The following is a 21,196-nucleotide window of genomic DNA, read 5'->3' as shown; positions in this document are numbered from 1 at the left end:
GTGTGGATATATGTTTTTATTTCTCTTGGGTATCGTAGGAGTGGAATGGCTGAGTCATATGTTAGATGTATGTTTAACATTTTATGAAACTAGTACAGTGTTTTCCTAAGAGGTTGAACCATTTTATGCTCCCACCAGCAGCATATGAGAGTGCAGGTTGCTTTACATCCTTACCAACACTTGGTATGGTCAGTCCTTTTACTTTTACCTATTAGAGTTGTGATATAGTGGTTTTATTGTTCCTTTATAAGAATTGCATTGCTTTTCTATTTGTTTTCATGATTATTCCTTTGTCTTTAGTTTTCAGCAGTTAGCTTATGGTGTGTCTGAGCATGATTTTTTTTTGGACTTATCCTGTTAGGGATTTGCCGAGCTTCATTTTTTTAAACAATTTTATTGAGGTGTGATTGACAAACCAAAAACTGCATAATTAATCTATAAAGTTTGACAAGTTTAGAGGTAAGTATACATCTGAGAATTCATCACCACCAATCCGTGCCACAAACATATTAATTACCTCCAAAAGTTTCCTACCACCCTCTTTATTATTATTTTTATAAGAACACTTAATATAAGATCTACCCTCTTAGAAAAATTTTAAGTATACAATACAGTATTGTTAACAGGCAATATGCTGTAAAGTAGATCTCTAGGACTTATTCATCTTGCATAACTGAAACTTTGTACCTTTTGACTAATACCTCCTCATTTTCTCCTTCCTCCACCCCTGGAAGCTACCATTTTACTCTGTGTTTCTATGAGTTGGACTATTTTAAATTCCTCATATAAGTCAGATCATGTAATATATTTGTCCTTTTGCACCTGCTTTTTTTTCCCTTAATATTTATTTATTTGGCTGCATTGGGTCTTAGCTGCCGTGCACAGTCTTCTCTCTAGTTGTGGCGCGCAGGTTCCAGAGCGCATGGACTTGGTTGCCCCTCGGCACGTGGGACCTCAGTTCCTGGACCAGGGATCAAATCCGCGTCTCCAATACTTGGTCTCCAATTTTGAGCTCTCTTTCTCCTTTCTTGATTGAGCCGGCCTCTGAAAGGTTGGAAATAGATTCACTGGTGGTTTTTGTAAGGTTGCTGATCTGAGACATAGCTGAAGGTTCCTTTGCGGTTGGCTGGGGCGATTTATGGGGAATATTTGAGGGGGTGGCTGGGGAAGAGGACACCATGCTGGCTGTTGAAGTGGACAGAGGCGAAGTCGCTCTGGAAGCATGAGTTGTCTGCAGGCCGTCGGCTTCATCTTCTGCCTGCACCTTCCTCGTCAACTTTGAAGGTCGGGTGAATATGCCCTTTAAAGGCTTACACTGGAAATACCGAATTCCTGCCACTGAACCATCATTCTTGCCTATGGGTTCATCTAAAACGATCCTGGCCCGTTGGCCTGGTGCAAACTGGGTTTCTCCCAGGAACTGGATAAATCCAGTCTTGTTCCCATTCACCCAGACTCGCTCTCCAACTCGAAAATCATCCACAAACTCCTCTTGTGTCTCAACAGATGGAGTGCTTGATGCTTTTTCACTGGTTATTGTTTTTTCTCTTGGAGCTGCAACAGAAGCAGGTGTCTTCAAGGCTGTGCTTCCAGGCTTAAGGATCTTCGTAGGGGCCTTAAGCCCGCTTGGTTTTAGCATACTCATTGTCCTTAGTATATCAGAGCTGTTTTTCCTTTGCCTGTTGCCACTATCTTTCTCCAGTCATTGATAGAACTGTGGGTGTTTCTATAGTGGAGTCAGTCTCTGGGTTAAATCGCTCGCCGCCACCACCTCGGTCGCCGCCAGTCACCGCCACCTGCCCCACTGCAGCAGCAGCAGCAGCAGCAGTAGCAGTAACAGCAGCCGCGCGGCCACCGCCTCCTGCCTCCGGGCTCGTCGGCTCCGGGTGGGGGAGAGCGTGACGCGCCGCCGCGGGGCCGGGCAGGCGGGCATGTGCCGCCTCTGCACTTGCTTTTTTAATGTAGCATAATGTCCTCCAGGTTCATCAATGCTGTCACAATTGGCAGTTTTTCCTTCTTTTTTTTTTATAGCTGAATGATATTCCAGTGTATACATATACCACATTTTCTTTATCCATTCTTCCATCAATGGACATTTAAGTTGCTTCCATGTCTTAGCCATTGTGACTAATGCTGCAGTGAACGTGGCAGTGCAGATATCAATTTGAGATTGTGATTTCAATTCCTTTGGTTGGATCACATGGTAGTTATGTTTTTAATTTTTTGAGGAACCCATAGTGTTTTCCATAGTGGCTGTACCAATTTACCAATTTACATTGCATTACAAGGATTCCATTTTCTCCACATCCTCAGTAGCATTTGTTATCTCTTGTCTTTTTTTTTATTCTTTTTTTAATAAATTTATTTATTTTATGTATTTAGTTTTGGCTGTGTTGGGTCTTTGTTGCTGCGTGTGGACTTTCTCTAGTTGCGGCGAGTGGGGGCTACTCTTTGTTGCAGTGCGCGGGCTTCTCACTGCGGTGGCTTCTCTCGTGGTGCATGGGCTCTAGGCGTGTGGGCTTCAGTAGTTGTGGCACGCGGGCTCAGTAGTTGTGGCACACAGGCTCAGTAGTTGTGGTGCACACGCTTAGTTGCTCCGCGGCATGTGGGATCTTCCCAGACCAGGGATCGAACCTGTGTCCCCTGCATTGGCAGGTGGATTCTCAACCACTGCGCCACCAGGGAAGCCCCTCTCTTGTCTTTTTGATAATACCCATTCTAAAAGGTGTGAGGTAATATCTCATTGTGGTTTTGATCTACAATTTCCTGATGATTAGTGATGTTGAGTACGTTTTCATGTACCTATTGGCCAAGTGCCTGGGACACCAATGGTTGGGAATTTAGGGGTTTTTTTGTTATAATCTTATAGGTACTTGATGCTCTGTTCTCTTTTTTTCAGTCTTTTTTCCTGTCTGCTTTTTAGACTGGATAATTTATATTGATCTATTTTCAAGTTTACTGTCTCTCTCCTTTTTCACATCCATTCTGCTATTGAGTCCATCCAGTGAGGTGTTTGGGCTTTTTTTTTTTTAATTTTGCTTATTATATTTTCCAGTGTGAACATTCCCATTTGGTTCTTTATAGCTTCTATTTCAGGTGTTAGCAAACTTTCTGTAAAGGACAAGATATATTTTAGGCTTTGTGAATCACATACAGTCTATGTTGCATAATCTTTTTCAACAGTCTTTCAAAATGTAAAAATAATTTTTGCTCATAGTCTGTGTTGGCCCACAGCTTGCAGTTTGCTGATCTCTGTTCTGTTTATTTGATGAGAGTTTCTATTTTTCTATTTGTGTTGAGAGTGTTCATAATTGCATGTTCAAACAGTTTTATAATGGCTGCTTTAAAGTCCTTACTAGGTAATTCCAAATTCTATGTCATCTCATTGTCAACTTCTGTTCATTGTCTTTTTTCATGCGAGTTGAGATTTTTAAGGGTCTTCATAGATTAGTTTTTTATTGTGTCTAGATATTTTGAATATTATGTTATGAGCCTCTGGGTCTTGTCTAAATTTTATAGAAATGTTGATGTTTTTATTTTAGCTGTCAATCAACCTGGTTAAATTCATGCCACAGTTTTCAAATTCTGGGGGCTGTGGTTCCAATATCAATTTAGTTTTCAAAGCCTGTGCAGTGCTATTCAGATTTGTCCTGCATGTGCAGGACACTCATTGGTCAGTCTGGTACTAGTGGATGTCTGTCCCTTAGTTCAGTTCTCACAGTCTTTGGTATGCTAATCGGGATTAGATCCATGCTTGCTCAGGCTGTTTATAAACAACATGATGGTGTTGCTTTTGTGGGCTCCTCTCTCCATCATCTTTTTAGTAGTTTCTGGTTCCCTTGAGCTACCCTTTTCAGTCCTCCAGCCAGTGACTCTCCATATCTGCAGTTGGACTACATCTGGGGCCAACCAGTGGGAAGTCAGAGAGAAAAAAAGCAATGTTTTTTCCCCATCCTCTTGGAACTGCAGCTCCCTGAATGGAGAGAAAGGTTTCTCTCCTCAGAGTTTCAATTCTTGTGGTTTCCCCTAGCTGCATTGTTGTTGCCACCATGGAATTGCTTGGGGACTGAGTCACAGAGAATGGAGGAAAGAAAAAATAAAAACCAAAACAGGATTTCTGTACTCTCTCTGAATAACTCAAGCCAGAATTAGAGATGCTTTCTCAGTCTGAAGCACAATGCTCACTGCTTAGTTTCTGGCTATGCATTAATTTAGACTAGGGTATACCAGAGGAAAAGAATGGTAAGTTCACTACCAGGTTGGTGTTACTTTGAATTCTGGTATTCTTCCCCTATCTGCCTTCTGCTCTTTTCTTTTCCGAGACTTTGAGTAGCTCCATGCAGTTAGTTCAGGTTTTATAGTTAACATTCATTCAGTGGGAGAGAAAGGGTGGCATGTGTTTATTATATCTTACATACTCAGAACTGTAACTCTATTTATTTTGATACTCAAATTTCCCCAGATTTGGCCGCTAGGAGCCCCTTTAAGCCGACTTCTATGTCTTTTTAACATATTGCCATCGCTTGTGAACATTTCTTTCCTTTCTGGCTCCCTAAAATGTTCCAGGCTCGTCCTGTACTCTCCTGCTCAAGCCATGGAATTAGCTCTTTTTCTCTCAGGAGCCTTGGTTCCTTTTGGTGGAAAATGTTATTCAGAAGCCAAAATCTGGGCACTAGGTGTGCTTATTGTTTTGGGGTGTCACTGCTGTCAGATCTTCTCAGTGAACTGAGCATATATATACACTTAAACATTTGTTTATATACATATATATTTATATATAACATATACATATGTAATATATACACACATTTCCACCCATATTTATCTGTGTCATGTATCTATCTATCTATCTATCTATCTATCTATCTATCTATCTATCTATCTATCTAATCTACTGAAAACCATGATACCTTCAATTCTAGTCCAACACCAAAGTATTCATCTTAGTGTTCTTCCTTTCCATATTTCTAATTCTCTTCTCCAGTAATGAGGAACCTGGCTTCTATTATCCTTAATGTATTTGCTTATTTAATCAGTCCCTCTGTATGTAACCAGTCTCCCATCCCCTCTGCCACCCTCTCCAGTGTGAGGGTGCCCTACTCTCCCTGTTCATGCTCTGAATCTTTATTCTGGGTGTACATCCTCCTCACCCTGGTCCAACACCGTATGCCTGGCCATTACTCCACGTAGATGCTCTGTTACTGGGCTTTGACTCTCTGTGCTCATCCCCTGGGTGAATGAACAATACATTTTTATACTGCTAGAATCTTATCAAGGAAACCACGCAGTTCCCAGAGTCTCTGTCCCTCTGGAAAATTATAGAACTTTAAAAGTAAATTCCTAAAACCCTGTAAGTCAAGTGATTATGTTACAGAGAAGAGAAAGTATACACAGAAACTGGGTACGAGGCATGGCTGACTTGATGTCAACATGTCTGTATTCCTTAGAAGAGGATTTTATGAAGTTCTAAAAAACCAAAAACCAAAATACCTACTCTAAAGTAAAACTCAATTAGCTTCTATTTTAAAGTACATGTATGCCACACAACACTTCTAGGAGCTTGATGGAAGTGTTGCGAAATCATGCGAATCATGCAAAATAATGAAATGGTTGGAAATAATTGGTTTGGTGTATAGCTTCTGTAGGTACATAGTGAAAAATCAATTAACTGGATTAATTGGGACATAGTGATATGTTGTTTAACTGAACTTCGTTTTGTGAGAGGAAATTCTAGCAATTTAAGCATTTATTTAAAAGTTTGCATATACTTACTTACCTTGGTAAGTAGAACATAGAGACAGTTTCTTTGATATTTGAGACTCTTGTAATTACTCAAAACAAGGTTCATGATCTGTGTAGAATATTATAGAAGGGACTACTTACTAGTGTGGCCAGTTGTAAGATATTTCACTGCTCTGAAAATCAGTGTCCTCATCTGTAAAATGATTGCATGACAACAAGTTAACAAGTGTCCCTTCAGTACAAAAATTCCTATTCTTGATTTAGAGAGGCCCTGGGCCAGATCCCAGAATGTATGTGTCTATGTGTGCATTTTTAATGGCAAAAATCTCTTAACAGGTTGTTTACTTATTTAACTATTTCTCCTCAAAGTTTGAAACTTTAATCAGAATTTTATTTTTATTAGTTGATTTGTGTGTTCGACTTGCTTTTATCTTTCATTTCTATTCTTAGCTTGCTCGAGAATTTATTTTCAGTGTAGAGTTTTAATTCATTATGAAAGTTTCATTTACACAAGGAAAAAGGCCAGTGGAACTCTGGAACCCTTCGAAGTAATTAATTCAAGATTCAGCTAGATTTCATTGCTGTTCTGTAGGGGCACAAAGCTTTTAAGTGAAGTCTAGGCTGCCTGGACTTTATTATCATGATTTTATTCTCTTTTGCCTACTTAAACTTACCATTTTATAGCCAAATATTTGAAACATATGTGTAAGATTGTGTATGTCTCTCCTTCCATAGCAAACTCTAATCTCATAGCACACAAATGAATTACTCCTCTGAAAGTAAAATTCAGTTTTCTGCCTGTTGTGGCTAGTGGGATATGATTGCTTTCTCTGACCCTTTCCACCCACTGCTTCGTGTATCTGGGAGAGTGTTAACTCACTTAAGGGTATCAACTTCATTACAAACTCAGAATCATTTGAGCCTTAAATGTGACTTACTGGAATCTTTGTAATGGCATGTTCCATTAAATTTTAAGTGAGTTATATACTTTTTAACTAAATACCTATAGCATATGGAAAGCCTGGTCACACTTGTTCATGTTCTTGGCTGCAGTGAGGCTCTTTATGTAGCCATTAGAACATTAATGCTTCCAACAAATATCAATGTTTATTTTAAATTCAGGCTATCATTGTTATTTTTAAATGTATATGGTTTACTTTTTATGCCTACTTTTTATGCATAATTTTAATTTTTTATCAGTGTATATATGCACATAGTTTAAAGAGAAAAATAATTCTACAATTCATGGTTCAAAATTACCTGTCCCACACCCCTCTTCTTTTAGTACCTTTAAAATGTTACACTACCATCACTTCTATCTAGTTACAGAACATTTTTAGCACCCCAAAGTAAAATCCCATACTGTTGGAAACACCAGTCTGCTTTCTATATCTGTGGATTTAATTTGTGACTGAATGATATTCCATTGTATGGATATACCACAGTTTCTTTATTCATCATTGGTTGATGGACATCTGAGTTGTTTCCACCTTTTGACTATTGTGAATATTGCAGTTATGAACATTTGAGTACAAGTATTTGAGTACCTGTTTTCAATTTTTTTAGATATATACCTAGGACTGGAATTGCTGGGTCATATGATAATTCTGTGTTCAACTTTTTGATGAAGTGTCAAATTGTTTTCCACATTGGCTATATATACCACTTTACATTATCATCAACAATGTATGAGGGTTCCAGTTTCTCCATTTCCTCACCAATGCTTCTTATTTTCCGACTTTTAAAATTAAAGCCATCCTAGTGCGTGTGAAGTGGTATCTTGATTTGCATTTCCTTAATGACTTAATGTTGAATGACTTAATGTTGAACATCTTTTCATGTGCTTGTACAAATGTTCACCATTTGTATGGCCATTTTCTGTTCTTTGGAGGAATGTGCGTTCAAGTCTTCTGCGCATTAAAAAATTTTTTTTAATTAAAAAAATTTTTGACTGCACCACATACCTTGCGGGATCTTAGTTCCCCGACCAGGGATTGAACCTGTGCCCCCTGCAATGGAAGCGTGGAGTCCTGACCACTGGACTGCCAGGGAATTACCATTTGCCCATTTTTAAATTAGATTATCTTTTGGTGACTGAGTTATAGTATTTTGGCTACTACACGTGTGTCAGATATATCGTATGATTTGCAGATATTTTCTGTATACTCTATGTTGTATATTCATTCTCTTGTTAGTATCCTTTCATGTACAAAAGTTTAAAATTTTTTTTTAAGATTTTTTTAATGCTTTTTATAAAATTTATTTTTTTAATTTATTTATTTTTGGCTGCATTGGGTCTTCGTTGCTGTGCGTGGGCTTTCTCTAGTTGCGGAGAGTGGGGGCTACTCTTCGTTGCGGTGCGCAGGCTTCTCATTGTGGTGGCTTCTCTTGTTGGGGAGCGCGGGCTCTAGAGTGCAGGCTCAGTAGTTGTGGTGCACGGGCTTAGTTGCTCTGTGGCATGTGGGATCTTCCCAGACCAGGGCTCAAACCCGTGTCCCCTGCATTGGCAGGCAGATTCTTAACCACTGCACCACCAGGGAAGCCCCAGAAGTTTTAACTTTTGATGAAATCCAACTTATTCACTTTTTCTTCCATTGCTTGTGCTTTGGGGTGTCAGATCTAAGATTCCACTGCCAAATCCAAGGTTATGATAATTTACCCATGTATTTTCTTCTAAGGTTTTTTTTATAGTTTTAGCAGTTAAAATGATAAGAATCTTTGACTCATTTTGACTTAATTTTTGTATATGGTGTTAGGTAGGGGTCCAAATTCATGTAGAAATCCAGTTTATCATTTGTTGAAGAGAGCATTTTTTCTCTTAATTGGTTTTGGCACTTTTGTCAAAAATCAATTGACTTTAGATGTCAGAGTTTATTTCTGTGTTCTCAGTTCTATTCCATTGGTCTGTATGTCTTTTCATTATGCCAGTACCATACTGGTGTTTTAAAATTATTTATTTAAAAAATTTTATTTTATATTGAAATACAGTTGATTTACAATATAGTGTTAGTTTTAGGTATGCAGCAAAGTGATTCAGTTATACCTATACATATATCCATTCTTTTTCAGATTCTTTTCCCATATAGGTTATTACAGAATACTGAGTAGAGTTCCCTGTGATATACAGTACCATATTGTTTCAATTGCTGTAGCTTTATTGTACTGTACATCTGAAAAACAGATGTTTGAGACTTCCAAATTGTTTTTCTTTTTCAAGATTATTTTGGCTATTCAGGGTTCATCGCAATTCCATCTCAATTAGAGGATTGGCTTTTCAAGTTTTGCAAAAAAAGGCTGTTGGGATTTCGATAGGGATTCCATTGAATCTGTAGTTCACTTTGGGGAGTATTGCCGTCTTAACAATGTTAATTTTCCCATTCCATAAACATGGGATGTCCTCACATTTATTTATGTTTTCTTTAGTTTCTTTCAGCAATATTTTATAGTTTTCAGTGTACAAGTCTCGTACCTTCTTGATTAAATTTATTCCTAAGTATTTTAATCTTTTTGATGGTGTCGTAAATGGAATTGTTTTCTTACTTTCCTTTTCAAGTTGTTCATTACTAACATATAGAAATATAACTGATTTTTGTGTGTTGATTTTATATCCTGCAACTGTGCTAAATTCACTTATCAGTTCTAGTAAGAATGTGTGTGTGTGTGCACTTTAACTTGTGTGTATTCCTCAGGATTTTCTACATTTGAGATCATGTCATATGTGAATAGAGATAATTTTACTTCTTCCTTTCCAATCTGGAGGCCTTTTATTTGTTTCCCTTGTCTAATTCCTCCAGTTAGAACTTCCGGTACAATGTTGAATGAAGTGGTGAAGGCAGGCATCCTTGTTCTTCATCTTAAGGGGAAAGTTTTCGGTCTTTTATCATTGAGTATTATGTTAGCTGAGGGTTTTTCAAAAATGCCCTTTATTAGATGGATGAAGTTCTCTTTCATTTCTAGTTTGTTTAGAGTTTTTCTTTCATGAAAGAGTGTTGGGTTATTGTTAAATGCATTTTTCCGCATCAGTTGAGCTATCACATGTTTTTTTTTTTTCTTTCATCCTATTAATGTGGTGTGGTACATTGATTTATTTTCTTATGTTGGACCACCTTTGTATCCTGGGATAAATTCCACTTGGACATGATATATAAATTAATCCTTTTTGTGTATTCCAGGATTCTATTAGCTAGTACAGTAAGTCCCCTACATACGAACCTTCAAGTTTAGAACTTTCAAAGATGCGAACGTGTGTTTGCATGTCCAGTCATGTAAGTTAGTTCACGTGTCTGGTGTACATTGTCACGTGCATGCATCCTCTACAAGTGGTTGTGCTTTTTTGTGCTTTACTGTACATTACTGTATACAGTACAGTAGTACAGTAACTTTATTTCAAGCCCAGGATGTCTGGAAGCAAGTGTAAAAGCAGCGGTGATGTAGCTGGTACTGCTAAGAAGCGCCAAGCGATAATGATGGAAACAAAAGTGAAAATAATTGAGAGAGTGGAGCGAGGCGAAAAGATGGTAGACGTCACTCGTTCTTATAACATGAGTCATTTAACCATCGGCACAATTCTAGAGAACAAGGACAAGATCATGGAACATGTGAGGTCTGCTGTGCCAGTGATGTCGACAATAATATCGAAGAAGTGTGTAAAAGTGATGGAGGAGATGGAGAAACTTCTCAGTGTGTGGATGCAGGATCAGCATCAGCGTCGAGTCCTGCTCGGCTTAATGCTGATTCAAGAGAAAGCTAAAAACCTTCAAGAGAAACCTAAAAGACTTGAGAAAGAAACATGGCGAAGAATCAGAGGGAGCATCTTTTAATGCCAGCCATGGGTGGTTTCATCGGTTCAAGGTTAGAGCCAACCTTCACAACGTAAAAGTAAGTGGTGAGGCAGCGAGTGCAGATATGGTAGCTGCCTGGGAATTTAATGCCAGCCATGGGTGGTTTCATTGGTTCAAGGTTAGAGCCAACCTTCACAACGTAAAAGTAAGTGGTGAGGCAGCGAGTGCAGATATGGTAGCTGCCTGGGAATTTCCTGAAACGCTTTGAGAAATTATTGATGAAGGCATGTATTTACCTGAGCAGGTTTTTAATGTGGATGAGATAGGACTGTACTGGAAGAGGATGCTAGACCAAAGTTACATCAGTAAGAAAGAAAAGTTGATGCCCAGCTATAAAGCAGCAAAATAGGCTAACTCTGTTGTTTGTTGGCAATGCTTCTGGCAATCTGAAGCTGAAGCCTCCCTTAGTTTATCATTCAGAGAACCGAAGAGCCCTTAAAAACATAGCCAAGGGCTCTCTTCCTGTTGTGTGGAAGAGTAACCCCAAAGCCTGGATTACACAGGCCATTTTCCAGGACTGGTTTTTCCACCACTTTATCCCAGAGAGAGAGAAATATTGCTTGGAGAAGGACATCCCATTCAACATTCTTTTGCTGCTCGACAGTGCTCCAGGCCGCCCCCCATTCATGGACGACTTTCATCCCAATGTCAGAGTAGTGATTCTGCCACCAAATACTACTGAATACATTGCTCATCCAGCCTATGGACCAGGGATTTATAGCGACTTTCAACTAATGTTATTTACGTCACACTTTTCATCAGACAGTAAAGGTTAGTGACGAATCAGGAACAACCTTGCAGCAATTTTGGAAGGATGATAATATCTACAAGGCCATAAAAAACATTGACTTTGCTTTGTGTGAGGTTGTGGCTGTCACCATGAATGGGGTTTGGAAGAACCTTTGGCCGCAGTTTGTTCATGATTTTTGTGGATTTGAGAATGTGGATGAGGAGTCCAAAGAGGTCTTCAGCAACTTAGTGACCCTCAGCGAGAAGCTGGAGCTAGATATGCAAGAGGACGACATCACTGAACTCCTTGCTGTGCAACACGAGGAACTTACTAATGAAGACCTGATGGAATTGGAGGCCCAGAGAAAGGATGAAGAGAGACAAGAGGAAGAAGTAACTGAAGAACTGAAGAGATTCATGATGCAGGAAATGGCAGCGGATTTTCTTTATTTGAGGAGGCACTGTTAGTTTTTGAGGCATAGGACCAAACGTAGAACAGTACTCGAAGGTTGCAGCAGCTGTTCAGAATGCAATCCAGTGCTATGGTGTCACCTATGATGAGAAAAAAGGAGCTACTACCCAGACATCACTGGACCGTTTTTTCAAGAGAGTAGATAGAATTGAATCCAGCAAGGAACCAGAACCTGTGCCACCAACGTCAGACATGAGTGAAATTGCAGCTTGCCCTCCGTCACCTATTGCTGATGATCCTTCAGCTCTACCATCTCCCACCTCCTCTCCTGTTCACTCAGTGCCAACCCCTGTATGCCAGCTGTTGTACTACTCTACTTTTCAAGGTACTGAACTGTAAGATTAAAAATTTTTTTGTGTGTGTGTTTGTTTTTTATGCATTATTTGTGTTAAAAAGTATTATAAACCTATTACAGTAGAGTACTATATATCCGACTGTGTTAGTTGGCTAACTTTGTTGGACTTACGAACAAATTAGACTTATGAATACGCTGTCGGAATGGAGCTCGTTCGTATGTAGGGGACTTACTGTATTTTGTTGAAGATTTTGCATCTATATTCATAAAGGACATTGTAGTTTTCTTATTCTGTGATATCTTTATCTGGCTTTGGGATCAGGGCAATGTTGGCTTCATGGCATGAGTTAGGAAGGGTTCCCTCACATTCTATTTTTTGGAAGAGTTTTAGAAAGATTGGTGTTAAATCTTCTTTAATTGATTGATAAAATTCACCAGGGAATCCATTTGGTCCTGGACTTTTTTCAGAGGAGTTTTTTGATTCCTGATCCATCTCTTGTCATAAATCTATTCAGATTTTCTATTTCTTCTTGAGTCAGTTTTGGTAGTTTATGTGTTTCTAGGAGTTGTCCAACTAGGTTATCTTACTTCTTGGCATACTATGTTCATGGTAATTCCTTATAATCCTTTTTATTTCTGTAAGGTCCATAGAAATATTCCCACTTTCATTTATGATTTTAGTAATTCTTTTTAGAAACTTCTTTTTTTGTTAGTCTAGCTAAAGGTTTGTCAATTTTACTGATCTTTCAAATAAGAAACTTTTGGTTTGATTAATTCTATTGATTTTCTTTTCTCTATTTTATTTATCTCTAATTTTTAAATTTTCTTCCTTCTGCTAGCTTTTGGTTTAGTTTGCTCTTCTTTTCCTACGTGTTGATTTGAGATCTTTATTTTTAAAATTTATTTTATTGAAGTATAGTTGATTTACAATGTTGTGTTAATTTCTGCTGTACAGCAAAGTGACTCAGTTATACATAATTCTTTTTTGTATTCTTTTCCATTATGGTTTATCACAGGATACTGAATATAGTTCCCTGTGCTATACAGTAGGACTGTTGTTTATCCATTCTATATATACTAGTTTGCATCTCCTAATTCCAAATTCCCAATCCACCCCTCCCCCAACCCCCTCCCCCTTGGCAACCACAAGTCTGTTCTCTATGTCTGTGAGTCTGTTTCTGTTTCATAGATAAGTTCACTTGTGTCGTATTTTAGATTCTGCATATAAGTGATAACATATGGTGTTTGTCTTTCTCTTTCTGACTTCACTTAGTATGATAATCTCTAGGTCCATCCATGTTTTTGCAAATGGCATTATTTCATTCTTTTTTATGGCTGAGTAATATTCCTTTATATATATACCACATCTTCTTTATCCATTCATCTTTTGATGGACATTTAGGTTGCTTCCATCTCTTGGCTATTGTGAATAGTGTTGCTGTGAACATAGGGGTTTATGTATCTTTTTTGAATTATAGTTTTGTAAGATTTTTTTTTTAAATGTAGGTGTATATAGCTATAAATTTCCTTCTGAGCATTGCCTCTGCTGAATCCCATAAGTTTTAGTATGTTGTGTTTTTATTTGCATTCATCTCTACATATTTTCTAATTTCTCTTGTGATTTCTTCTTTGACCCATTGGTTGTTTAAGAGTTTGTTGTTTAATTTCCACATATTTTTGAATTTTCCAGTTTTCAAGTTTTATTCCATTGTGGTAGGAAAAGATGCTTTGTATGATTTCAGTGTTGTAAAATTTATTGAGACTTGTGGCACAACATATGATCTATCCTGGAGAATGTTCCATGCATACCTGAGGAGAATGAGTATTGTGCTGGTTTGGGGTTGAGTGTTCTGTATATGTTTATTAAATCTAGGTGGTTTATAGTATTGTTCAAGTCTTCTGTTTTCTTTTTGATCTTTTGTCTGGCTTTGTACATGATTGAAAGTGAGGTGTTGATATCTCCAACTGTAATTGTAGAACTGTTTGTCCTTTCACTTGTGTCAGTTTTAGCTGCATATATTTTAGGGGCCTGTTGTTAGGTGTATATATGTTTATAATTGTTATATTTTCTTGATAAATTTACCCTTTTATCAATATGTAATGTTCTTTGTCTTTTGTAACAATTTTTGACTTAAAGTCTATTTTGTCTGATATTAGCATAGGCACTCAGCTCTCTTTTGGTTCCTATTTGCTTAGAATATCTTTTTTTCATGTTTTCATTTTCAGTCTATTTTTGTCTTTGGATGTAAACTGAGATTTTGTAACCAGCATATAGTTTGATCATGGTGTGTTTAAAAAAAATTTAGCCAATCTGCCAATCTCTGCCTTTTAATTGGGGAGTTAAATTACATGTAATTACTGTAAGAAAGGACTTCTGCCATTTTCCTGTTTGTTTTCTATATACCTATATATGTGTCTTATATCTTTTTGTTCCTCATTCCCTCCACTACTACCTTCTTTTTTGTTTAATTGCTTTTATCTAGTATTCCATTTTGATTTCCTTCTCATACCGTTTTCACCATATGTTTCCGTTACTTTCTTACTGGTTATTCTGAAAAATATAATTAATGTCATAAACTCATAAGAATCCAGTTTGAATCAATACCTATTAGCTTCAATATTATACAAAAAGTCTGCTGCTATACATCTCCATTTACAAATTACATATTTATATATTATGTGACCATTAGCATACACTTATACTTATTTTTAAATGTATTTTTCCTTTAAATCATATAGAAAAAAATGAGGAGTTATGAACCAAAAATACAATAATTCTGACTTTTATATTTACCTACTTACCTTTACCCTTATTTTTATTTCTTTGCATTACTATCTAGCATGCTTTTATTTCAGCCTGAAAAAATCTATTTAGCATTGTAGAACAGGTCTACTAGAGACAAACTCTCTCAACTTTTGTGTATATGAGAATGTCTTAATTTCTCCTTCATTTCTGAAAGGATAGTTTTGCCACATAGAGAACTTTTGGTTGAAAGTTGTTTTTTCATCACTTTAAATATGTCATTTTACTGCATTCTGACTTGTATGGGAAATCAGCTGAAGTTTGAGGATCCCTTGTACATGACTAATTGCATCTTGCTTGTTGCCTTCAAGATTCTTTGTCTTCTGATGGTTTGGTTATAATGTGTCTCAGTGTGGATATCTTTTTTTTGTTTGTTTTTAATAAATTTATTTATTTATTTTTGGCTGCGTTGGGTCTTCGTTGCTGTGTGCGGGCTTTCTCTAGTTGCAGCGAGCGGGGGCTACTCTTCATTGCGGTGCGTGGGCTTCTCATTATGGTGGCTTCTCTTGTTGTAGAACACGGGCTCTAGGCGCAAGGGCTTCAGTAGTTGTGGCACGTGGGCTCAGTAGTTGTGGCTTGCAGGCTCTAGAGCACAGGCTCAGTAGTTGTGGCGCATGGGCTTAGTTGCTCCGCGACATGTGGGATCTTCCTGGACCAGGGCTCGAACCCATGTCCCCTGCATTGGCAGGCAGATTCTTAACCACTGAGCCACCAGGGAAGTCCTGGATATCTTTGTGTTTATTCTATTTAAAGTTTGTTGAGCTTCTTGGACTTGCAGATTTGTATCTTTATCAAATGTGGAAGTTTTGGGCCAATATTTCTTTGAGTATTCTTTCTGCTTTTTTCTCTGTCTTCTCTCCTTCAGGGACTCTGATTTTACATACATTGTTGTTGTCTCATGGGTCTCAGGCTCTCTTTATTGTTCTTCATTCTTTTTTCTTTCTGCTCCTCAAACTGAATAATTTCTATTGATCTACTTTCAAGTTTGTTGATTCTTCTTTCTGATCTAATCTTTTTTTGAAACCCTGTGGTGAATTCTTAATTTCAATTATTGTACTTTCCAGCTCCAGAATTTCTTTTCTTATATATGTAATTTCTATCTCTTTATTGATATCCTCTATTTGGTAAGACATTTTTATCCTTGTTTCCTTTAGTTCTTTTTCCATGAATTGCTTTAGCTCATTGAGCATATTTAAGACAGTTGATTTAAAGTCTTTATCTTTGGAATTCCCTGGCGATCCAGTGGTTAAGACTCGGTGCTTTCCCTGCTGGGACCTGGGTTCCATCCCTGGTTGGGGAACTAAGATCCCGCAAGCCATGCAGCGTGGAAAAAAAAAAAAGAAGCCTTTGTCTTTTATGTCCAGTATCTGTGCTTTCTTAGGGACAGTTTTCCTTCCTTCCTTCCTTCCTTCCTTCCTTCCTTCCTTTCCTTTCCTTTCCTTCCTTCCTTCCTTCCTTCCTTCCTCCCTCCCTCTCTCCCTTTCTTCCTCCCTCCCTCCCTCCCTCTCTCCCTCCCTTCCTTCTTTTCTTCTTGTGAAAGGGCCATACTTTTTTGCTTCTTTGTATGTCTTATTTTTTTGTTGTTAAAAAGTGGACATTTTCAATATTATAATGTAGTAACTTTGGAAGTTAGATTTTCCCCACTACTCACAGTTTGTTGTTCTTGCTGTGGTTTGTACTTATTTGTTTGTTTAGTGACTTTTCTAAACTATTTTTTTAAGACTGTGTTCTTTGTCTCCTTTACTCTAAGTTGCAGGCAGCCTTTATCTATTTATCTATTTATTTATTTTGGCAGCGCTGGGTCTTAGTTGCGGCACACGGACGTCTTAGTTGTGGCATGCATGCGGGATCTAGTTCCCCTACCAGGGATTGAACCTGGGCCCCCTGCATTGGGAGTGTGGAATCTTACCCAGTAGACCACCAGGGAAGTCCCCACAATGAGATAATTGCTTCACACTCATTAGGATGGCCAAAACAACAAAATAACAGGTGTTGATGAGGATGTGGAGAAACTGGAACCCTCATACACTTGCTGAGAATGTAAAATGATGCAGACATTATGGAAAACAGTATGACAGTTCCTCAGAAAATTAAAAAATAGAATTAGTGTATAATACAGCAATCCCATTCTGGGTATATGTCCAAAAGAAATGAAAGCAGGTTCTTGAAGAAATATTTGCACACCCATGTTCATTACAGCATTATTCACGGTAGTTGAGAGGTGGAAGCAACACAAATGTCCATTGACAAATGAATGGATTAAAGAAGAAAGGTAGTATACACATACAGTGAAATATTATTCAGTCTTGAAAGAAATCCTGTCAACTGCTACAACATGGGTGAGCCTTGAGAATGCTATACTAAATGAAATAAGTCAGTCACAAAAAGCCAAATATTTTATGATTTCCCTTATACGAGGTATTTAAAGTAGTCAAACTCACAGAAACAGAAAGTAGAATGGTGATTGCCAGGGGTTTAGGGAGGGGCAAATGAAGGGTTATTGTTCAGTGGGTAAAGAGTTTCAGTTTTGCAAGATGAAAAAGTTCTGGAGATCTGTTGCACAACAATATGAATATAGTTAACACTACTAAATTGTACACTTTAAAATGGTTAAGATGGTACATTTCGTTACATGCTTTTTACCACAATTAAAAACTTTTCTTCTTTTACTATCATTTTACTGGGGTGTTAGGAGAGAGCAGAGGTAGTTGTGCGTGCTCAATCTGACATCTTTAACAGGAATGTGATGCTGGCTTTTTTGTTTGTTTTCTCTGCTTTTTGTTTCCTGTTTACTTTTTCCCACCTTCCTGTGGGTTAGATGAACATTTTTAGAATTACATTTTATCTATATTATTTTTGAGTTCTGTTTTTATAAGGACAGTCATGATGGATTTAGGATGCACCCTAATCCAGTATTACCTCACCTTGATTACACTGCAAAGACCCTATTTCCAAATAAGGTAACGTTCACTGCTTCCAGATGGACATGAATTTTGGGAGGAGGGCATTATTTAACTCAGTGTAGTCTTGATAGCATAAGTCCTTTTACTTTATTCTTCTTCAGTGTTGTTTTAGCTGTTCTGGGCCTTTTACTCTTCCATATTCCTTATAGAGTCAGCTTGTCAGGTTTGGTGAAAAACTATTGAAATTTTGATTGAAATGGCATTTGATTTATAATTAATTTGGAGAGCATCACTGTCTTTATAATGTTGAATCTTCTTATCAATGAATGTGATATGTCCTAATTTATATAGTCTTCTTTAATGTATTTCAACATAGTTTTGTAATTTTCTGTATAAAGATATTTCAGTCAACTTGCTGTCATAAGTGATATCTTAGAGTTTACATTTTTATTTGTTTGTCATTGGTGTATAAGAATGCAGTTGCTTTTAAATGTTTATTTAATATCCAGCAACTTCTCTGAACTCTTTTATTAATTCTAATAATTTCATCTGTAAAGTTTCTTGGATTGTTTGCATTTGCATGTTTTTACCATCTCTTTCTTTTGTCTCTAGCTCTGTTGCTATCTATTTCACATTATAAATTACTAGAGGACGGACACCTTTCTTTAATATGCTTTGTAGAGTAAATGGACATTGAATTGCATATTGAAAGATATGAAAGGAGACTCATAGCTGGTGTTTAAGGAAAGAAAACTTTTGGTATCTTGCACAGAGTTAGAGCTGATAAAGGGAAAAGCAAATGTAAAGAGAGGGGAAAGGACTGAATTAGAGGATCAAGGATATGTAACAGAAAAGTAATTATTACCTATATCTTCGTCAGGATGGGGCTACCAGTAAAGGACCTTGAAGTTCAGAGTTAAGAGTTTGTATTTTGTTTAGAAGGTGATTGATAAAACTATACTGTTAGAAAACTCATGATTTTCATTCTAAAGGTCAATGAAAGTATTTAGTGTGCTTTTGATGGGCTTAAGGTTTAGACAAGACCTGAAAATCCAGGGCAAGAAATCTTATAATGAGAGGAAATGATCAGATAAAGGTTGGAGAGGAGCTAACTGTAGTGTTATTCACTTAAAAAGAATTAATGAATTAAATAAGCCAACTCTCTTTTTTCTGAGACATCCTTCCTGTATCCCAAAACTAGATTAGGAATTACTTAAGGTGTTGACATGATGGCAGAAGGTAATGCTGTATTGTTTAGAGGCAGAGAAATAAAGTGTTTGGAAAATTGTATCTTAGAGCACCAGGAGAAATAACTAATGACCTATTGTTTATTATTACTGAGACATCTGAGGATTAGAGAAAGCTGAGTAAGGGAAGGATTGGAAGGTAAATGTCTTAAAGCCATTAAGGAAGAAAGGCGGGCAATTATCATTCAATTATTGTTACACAATTATAATTGAACAAAATGTAAAAATACATGATCTATAAATCTTTAAAAGACAACAAAATCTCAAAGAAAAATAGCTTGGAACTTGGAAATAAAAAAATAATAGGTTTGGGCTTACCTGGTGGCGCAGTGGTTGAGAATCTGCCTGCCAATGCAGGGGACACGGGTTCGAGCCCTGGTCTGGGAAGATCCCACATGCCACGGAGCGACTGGGCCCGTGAGCCACAATTACTGAGCCTGCGCGTCTGGAGCCTGTGCTCCGCAACAAGAGAGGCCGCGATAGTGAGAGGCCCGCGCACCGCGATGAAGAGTGGCCCCCGCTTGCCACAACTAGAGAAAGCCCTCGCACAGAAACGAAGACCCAACACAGTCATAAAAATAAATAAATATATTAAAAAAAAACAAAACACCTACTTTAAAAAAAAATAATAGGTTTGCTTTTTCTGAATTTTAAGAACCTAATTTATAAAGTAATTCACAGAAAATGAAATTATCTAGTTAATTAAAAATAAAAAGGGGACTTCCCTGGTGGTCCAGTGGTTAAGATTCCGTGCTCCCAATGCAGCGGGCATGGGTTCGATCCCTGGTCAGGGAACTATCAATAGATCCCTCATGCCACGACTAAGAGCCCACATGCCGCAACTAAAAGATCCCACGTGCTGTAACTAAAGGTCCTGCACACCTCAATGAAGATCCCGCGTGCTGCAGCTAAGACCCAGCACAGCCAAATAAATAAATAAATATTTTTTTAAAAAGCCTCATACTGAACTCAAAAGTTAGTGATCAAACTCATTTTTAGCTGCAGTATCTAACTGAGTTTTAAAAATCATCTATATAGTCTCATCGTGGCATTGTAAATTAGGTATTCGGTTGGATCTTCTATTTCTGGGCCAGTAGATGAAGCAGTGGCTGGAGTTTCTAGAGATTCCATGAGTTCTGGTCCCATAAATCCGTTTCTATATGACCAGTATACAACAGACTTACAGATCTACCTTCTTTGTGTTTTTTTGTCACTGTGTATTACTTGCAAAATGAGATGTTACCACTCCATGGAAGGCCAGGAACGTATTTTCTAAAGAGATATTTGTATAAATCTTAGTACTAAATACCCCATTAGAAATGTTTCATGAGGACAGAGATTTTTGTCTGCTTTGTTCACTGATGTGTCTCTAAGGCCTAAAATAGTGCCTAATAGATAAGACATGATTAGTAAATATTTATCATTGAATGTATAAATGAATGAGTGAATGGAGCAGTACTGGTAGTTAAAAGATTGTTTTTTGGTCATTACATTGAAAATATGCTGCAGGTCTCTTGAAAGATATCTTAGTATTTTGTAGCTTTGGTCTCATAAGTTTATTGTTTTATATTCTTTTCTCCCCTAGGAAGTAGTATTTAATGTAAGTACACTTGCAGGGATTGTGAGGGAAGATAAAAAAAAAAACACTGAGGAAATTGAATAAAGACTCAGTACATTTAAATGTTCTTCAAAAGTTTTACTTTCCATTTTTCTCTGTGTAAGTTAGTTGCAAGCCTCTCTGCAGCAAGTGGGTATAAGCTGCATTATTCCAGTATAGCTACATAACTGGTGTAGCCCTGTGTGAACCTATGGGATCTGGGGCATGTAATGAGTTAAGCTTTTTCTGCTGAAATGTCGAGAATGCATTTAAATACTTCTGGATTCTTGCCAGACCCACATTACCAAGACTGTTCTTTATTTTAGATTCAAATATACAGTAGGTCTGATGTGCTCAGGCATGCATATTGAACTTCTGCTTTCTGAATGTACTGTACTGTAATTCAAAGGGAAACTTTTTTGAAGCAAGACAGCTCTTTACACATTACTTATGAATAACTTCCCTCAGATCTTGGATTCTTAATTGAGGATCTGCTTCTGTAGTCTTACTCAGGTTAAACTTATAAAGGACTCCTTTATATGGATATAATCAGATTCTGGCTAGATG

At 37.5% G+C, this 21,196-nt stretch overlaps 2 protein-coding genes and 1 pseudogene across 3 annotated transcripts in view; 2 read left to right on the top strand and 1 right to left on the bottom strand.

Annotated features, from left to right (window-relative positions):
- Window positions 1–21,196, top strand: part of TEX11 (testis expressed 11) — a 373,633-nt gene that overhangs the window by 99,834 nt on the left and 252,603 nt on the right. The gene's annotated exons all lie outside the window — the stretch shown is intronic.
- Window positions 1–21,196, bottom strand: part of LOC309652343 (uncharacterized protein KIAA1143 homolog pseudogene) — a 209,720-nt pseudogene that overhangs the window by 93,256 nt on the left and 95,268 nt on the right. The gene's annotated exons all lie outside the window — the stretch shown is intronic.
- The window catches only part of LOC309652341 (tigger transposable element-derived protein 1-like), a 162,919-nt gene continuing 151,957 nt past the window's right edge, over window positions 10,235–21,196 (top strand). The window contains exon 1 of the mRNA XM_082446066.1: window positions 10,235–10,265. The gene's annotated coding sequence lies outside the window, so the exon portion shown is untranslated. The remainder of the gene's footprint in view (window positions 10,266–21,196) is intronic.

This window comes from Balaenoptera physalus (genome assembly GCF_965194825.1).
Source record: "Balaenoptera physalus genome assembly, chromosome: X".
In the NCBI taxonomy this organism is placed as follows: Eukaryota; Metazoa; Chordata; class Mammalia; order Artiodactyla; family Balaenopteridae; genus Balaenoptera; species Balaenoptera physalus.
The sequence above is the reverse complement of the archived record's forward strand: the minus strand, read 5'-3'. Positions and strand labels throughout refer to the sequence as shown.